Genomic DNA, 6,119 nt, shown 5'->3' on the forward strand with positions numbered 1-6,119 from the left:
TGTGGCAACCCCTAATGGGAGCAGCGCAAAGGAAGAAGAAGAAGAAAGCAAAAAGTAATATAACATGTAGAAAAAAGAATAGTCTGGGTCGTGCTTCTTGAAGATATCACCCATATGCCCACCACCCCCTGATGACCAAGAGGAATGCTTAAGGCGTTCCATCAGTCTATTTTATTACTGTCAGTGAGATATCTACATACCCTGTTTGCCACCTAGCTGACTTCCTGTGCTTTGCTCATTTCACATCAAATTTAAGTTAATTTTAGATATGTAAGTGTCAACCTGTAACCCAGAAGTGCTCAATTTCTTTTTTTGTTTGTGTGTTAATTATAGGTCATAACCTTTTTGAATTTCTGAACCCCCATATTAAACCTCCAAAAAAAGCAGAAAAAAAATCCTGTTTCATGCTGTATCACACCAACAGAAGCTGTAGACCACAAGCCAAGCTGCAAAGGCGCCACCCCCTTACCTCTAGTTCCACTCTGGGTTGATCTGCCACTACCACTTCAGAGGAAACCACATCTTGAGCACGCCCTTCACAGCTCTGCTGTTTGATTAGAGCCTGGCTGGCTTAACTGCGTCAAAGGTACATTTTTAATATTATGTTTATAAAGAACTGCATCCCTGAATTCAGTTTCAGTTTAACTGCATTTACAGCTAAGCAGCTTTGTTTTTTCTAGCATTTATCTCTACCATTGCTACACAAGATAGGCCCTGTGGCAAAAGTGAATTTATTTAAAGCAGCCACAGGGCCTCCCCCTCAAATCCTCCGTACCCTTGTGAAAGTAAATAAAGTGACCATAGCACAGCCTGGTGGCTAAAATGTGAACTGCAGTCCAGAAGGCTCTCTAACTCAGAGGAGTTTATTTGAGCTACCTGACATTACCTACTAAGAATATATTTTAAACATTGCAGTGTTAGTAATGATAACAACTATCAAAGCCATATACAATATAAAGACTAAAGGAGGGAAAAACCTTAAAATAATTTGGTCCTCATGACTGGGACTTCAGAACTGCATGGCAATGTAGTGGGTAGTGCTGTTTCCTTACAGATCCAGTGTCCTGGATTCAAATCCTGCTTTGTCTATGTGGAGCCCACCATTTTTTGGGGGATTTTCTCCCACATCCCCAGAGATGTAGTTCATTGGAGAGTGCGTGTGTGTGTGTATGTGTGAGTAGGCCCTGTGATGGACTGGTGGCCTTTTCACAGCTTATTACTTGTGCCCAATTCTACTAGTGTTACCTTGTGAGGGATTTTCTTTTTATTAAATAATCAGTTGAAGCTCTGGATGATTCAATGGTTTTTTTAACTTGTACCATGTCATTCACAACATGGTTGGCTGGCATCCCAGCAGAGATAGAAGGATCCTTATTCAGCTGGTAAGCCTTTAGAATGGAGGAACTGGATGGATGGCCATCCTGGCTGGGCTGGTTGTTGGTACCTTTCCCTGCTGGGAGGCCTTTATAAAATACACTGGGAGATGTCCTCCCAGAGACATGAATTCCCTCTGGTGGACTTCCCGTTTGTGCACCATCTTAATTCCCAATGGGCAGCCCAAATGGGGTACTGCCAGGGAGAGCTGCCAAAATGACACACTCCTCTATCCTAGGGGTATCCTGCCTGACTCAGAAGTGTTTCTTGGTGACAGTACTGTTGCACCAGAGGTACTCCTGGGTCTGGGATGATAAGGAGCTGCTCCGACTCCTTTAGGTGAGTCTTATTTGGGAGTGGAGTCGGAAAAAGCTCACCTAGAAACAAAGAAAAAGTCAAAGAATTAATGAAGAAAGAAAATAATAAAAACGGGGGATTTTGAGTAAATCAATTACTTTTATGTAAACCTGGGACTTATGGGGTGTAATTGTGTCTGGGGTTTAAGGGTCTGCAACACTCCCACAGGTCACAACCAGCATGCCAAGGGAGGCCACCACAGTTCCATAAGCAGGTTTCAGGCTGAACACATGAGAACTTATAACTCTTAGATATCATATGGCACTCGGGTTAATCGGTATGTAACTGTTAGATAAGGGCACTTCTTTTGTTATATCAGTCTGTGCTGGGTAAATAATTCTCTTAATCTTGCTGAATTGTACTGAAGAGTCAACATTTTAATCTAATGTAGAACTCTGTTAATGTAAAACATTTCTCCTTCATCTTCCTGTACTGGATAAGCAAGTTTGAAGAAGTCATGATTGAGATCAATTGTTAGAAACAGGCATCACATTCTACACAATGCTTCAAAGAGGCCATGCTAATAAATAATTAAAATATTCACTGGACATCCTGGCTCCTTGACTCCATTCATGGAAGGGTGACAGTAGAGGCTGGTTTTCCTGTATCCTGCATCTTAATCCGTTGCTACTTTGTAGGTCTTTTTGAACCATTTACTTAATTAGCCTTCTTATTAGGAATTATGACGCAGGAATCCAAAAGAGCTCCTAGTCCGTGTGTTTGATCTTCTGTGACATTTTGAAGTTCATAGGACTGTGTTCTGTCTATCTTGTGTTTTTCCTATACAATCAGTCTAAACAAGGAAATTCAATTTCAATAAATGATATGATGGCTTGTAATGAGCCCAGCAGAAGAGCCACGTATTTATTATCATTCTAATACAACCTGTTTTTTTGAAACCTTATAAAATTTGGAAAAAGAAATTTGTTCAGTAGATAGTAAATACTCCTTTGTGGATCAACTTGTCATAATATTGAGGTCTATTTTTGCCAAGTCTCATGCCAATGATTAATTTTAAATTAATGTTCATTCAGAAACATTAAAACAAGAATCAAGACACGCCAAAGACTAAATCATAGGATGAACAGTTAGCATTTACATCAATCATCTGTCATATCTCAATCTATATATAAAATCCTAAGCCTAAAAGTGCAACGTTTTTGTGCAACGATTTTATGTGACTTTTTATGTCACATTTTTTGTCACACTTTAAATCAGGCTTATTTTAAAACCTACATATATATGTTTGGCATCATTCTTTTCAGAATTTATCGAATGTTAATGTGATGTTGTTAGATTTTCAGATTCTTATTCCATTTTCAATTTATAAACTAAAAAATATCAAGAACTCATATTCCGCAAGACAAGAGTTTGTGTCAAAAGATTTAACCATGCCCGGGCATGACAAAAGACAAACAGTAGGACAGTTGCTGTACAGGCTTTTAAATGTTTGAAGCACCGTGTGAGATGCAGATCACACGGCACGGCAGCAGCAAGTCAGCCACTGATCGAGCAAAGAGGAAGTAAAAAAGTTGTACATGTATTTGTTTCCCATTGTATCACCGTTTAAGAGGGGGTTTCAGAGGGGTGACAACATCTGCTTGGGGTGTGTTCAGCCTCCCTCTTCACAACACTTGGGGTAGAGACATTAAGTGGCTGGCGCATAGTGCAGGCCTTAGGGGTTGGGGGATGTTTTGGAAGTTGGCGAGCAAAACTAGCAGTGGGGAACACCCTAGTATTGGTTTAAACTTGTTACCTAGGCGGCCCTCCGTGGCCTGAACTGAATATCACAGTCCAGCACATTTCATTGGCATCATCAGAAATCTGGAATTATTCTGCTTGAAAATGGTGACTTTCATTATAATACTCTAGCAATGACTGTTAATACTAGAACACCACAAGAAGAAGCTAAACTGAGCAGGTGTTATGGGAGTTTTGTTACAGATGAGAGTGTCATTTAAAAATTGAAGGGCTACTTTGTTTGCTTCTTTCTGGATTCATCCACATGAAAACTAGTGATTAGTGATGAGTGAACCCCGCAGAGTTTGCTTTTGCTATGAGTTCAGGAAATCGCAGAAATGTTTGGGAACTTTGCCAAACTCAGAGAAATGTGTTGAAGTCAGTAGAGAAGGAGGAACTTGACTAATTTCAAGTAGTTTACAATGGTGAAGTGGTCTATACTTCCTGGGCTAGGGAAGTGTCTGGCAGCTATGTGGCCAAAAGCGTTACCTGAGCTGGAAACTCACCACTGTGACACTGAGGAAACAATAACTGCAAATAAAATACAAAAAACATGTCAACTGTAAAGGATGGCAAGCATGAGCCAAACCAATACTGGGATAGGAACGAAGACCAGGAGATGGGAAGAAGGTGCCAGTGCAGAAGAGGAGATGCTGATGTCCCAGAAGGGCTCAGTCAAGGACCCTTACCCAGCCAGGAGTCCATTATACCAGAAGGACAAGGGGAGATACATTCTATGGCACATGTGCAGACACCTGCACTGCATAATGGGATCTATAGTCTGGCAGGGTGGCTTTGTTGGGTTCCATGGGGTGCCACAAAGATCTGCAAACCTACCTTGTGGGACTTCTGCATGACCCAGAAGTGCTCCTAATGGACCATACCCAAACACCAGAAGTCCTAGATAAAAGGAGTCATCTCAGGCAGTTGAAGTTGGGAGACAGAGGGCTACACTTGCTTGGAGTAAAAGGAGTATGGCAGAAAAGGAGGAGGAGTTTTACTCTGTTATGGGGTGCTGTGCAGGATATTCTAGTTAGGCCTGTAAAAGTACTGGAAAGAATACAAATTATTGTATTTGGATCTGTGACTGTTGTGTCAGTTGTATCGTGGGTTTTGGGGGGCGGCTATGCCCCCTGGAGGTCACACTATAAACTAGCAATAATTAAAAAATATATACTGTATATCATTGTGCCCACAGAGTTCCAATCTTTAGGGCACTGATTGGTTGTACCATGATGCGACAGTATGGGACTGACTTGTTCAGTTGCTGAAAGCTGAGACTCCAGGTGCAGCTGGTACTTTTTTTCACACCTTCTTTCTTCTATCACTAAGACAGAAATACCTTGTAAATAGTAATTAATCTTTCGTTATTATCATTATTTTACAGGGTCTCCTGTGTTTTCTCACTCAGGGATGGTGACGTGGAGGGCTCCTTTAAGGTGTGTTTTCACATGTAAGCTGTGTGGCTATTTATGCATGCATATGTGGCTGGGATACAGAATTAGTCATAAGACGTGGCGGCAAATGAGTGAGCGCAGAAGGATCAGTGTTATACAGTATATTCAGTGGCAGCACTTATAATATTCTCATTATGATCGGCTAATGTACTCCTCAAATGTAAATACTGCCTTTATTTTATTTATTTATTTATAATACTTGTGGTGTGCCAATTCAGCTGAAGTACACATTGGATAGCAACACCACTGAAAGTTTTAGATGTTCTCTCATATTTTGGTTTGCCCCTTACTGCTGTGCTCATGGGGAGCAATCATTTTGTCTGGTTTCTCTTTTTCAGTATTCTGCTACCGAAAATTCCTGACAACATCCCTGAATTCTACTACCACTCTCTCTGTGGAGCACCACTAAGTTTGCTCTTCTCCTGGGCTGTCCCCATTTGCTGATAATTGTTTTATACAGTGTAACTAGTAGGGGGTGCCAAAGTGCACACAGCCACATGATAGGAAGACTCTTTTCTCTCCTTCCACCCTCCTGGTGAGTTTTCGTTCACTTCCTCACAACTCCGACTCCCCGAGGTGAGGTTTTGGGCCCCTTTTAAGCAGGTCCCAGGGAATGCTTCTGATACCATGGTGTGTCCTACTGCAAGCATATAACCAGGGGGTCCTACACTGATAGCATCCTCTAATGGCACCAGGAACTGCAACAGATATACACTTCTTGACTTCAACTCCCATGCACCCCAGTGGGTGTTCAAACTGGGATACCTCAAGAGGACCACTGCCATCCTAAGTTTCTGTTGATCCATCCCTTATATTCTTCCGGCCAGGCAACAAGTCTTTCATCCAGCCAGAATTCTTGTCTGTCCTCCATGGCACTTACAACTTAACAGTATTTTTATATTAATTACAGATGTGTTTATGTTAAATAAATCGATAAATAATGCTTTTTTTCCATCAATTTTTCCTTCATAAAAATATATATATAAACCAAACTAAGTATTTACAAAGATGTTAGCTCCAAATCCAAATATAAAAGCAGTTAGCTAATGGTTTTCCCTTCACATCCCCAAAGATGTGTTAGGTTAGTAGACAACTCCAGATGGGCCTGGAATGTGTGCATGTGTGTGTGCTATCTTGTGCCCAGTGTTGCTTAGATAAGCTCTGGCATCTCATGACCCAGAATATATCCAG

General features: G+C 41.2%; 1 long non-coding RNA gene across 1 annotated transcript; it reads left to right on the forward strand.

Moving 5' to 3' along the window:
• The first annotated feature begins 511 nt into the window (after positions 1-511).
• On the forward strand, positions 512-5,775 carry LOC120518623. The gene is made up of 3 exons (XR_005631264.1): positions 512-586; positions 4,859-4,910; positions 5,267-5,775. It is a non-coding gene; the product is annotated as an uncharacterized LOC120518623 (long non-coding RNA).
• Positions 5,776-6,119: the final 344 nt, after the last annotated feature.

This window comes from Polypterus senegalus, chromosome 1 (assembly GCF_016835505.1).
Source record: "Polypterus senegalus isolate Bchr_013 chromosome 1, ASM1683550v1, whole genome shotgun sequence".
Classification (NCBI taxonomy): domain Eukaryota; kingdom Metazoa; phylum Chordata; class Cladistia; order Polypteriformes; family Polypteridae; genus Polypterus; species Polypterus senegalus.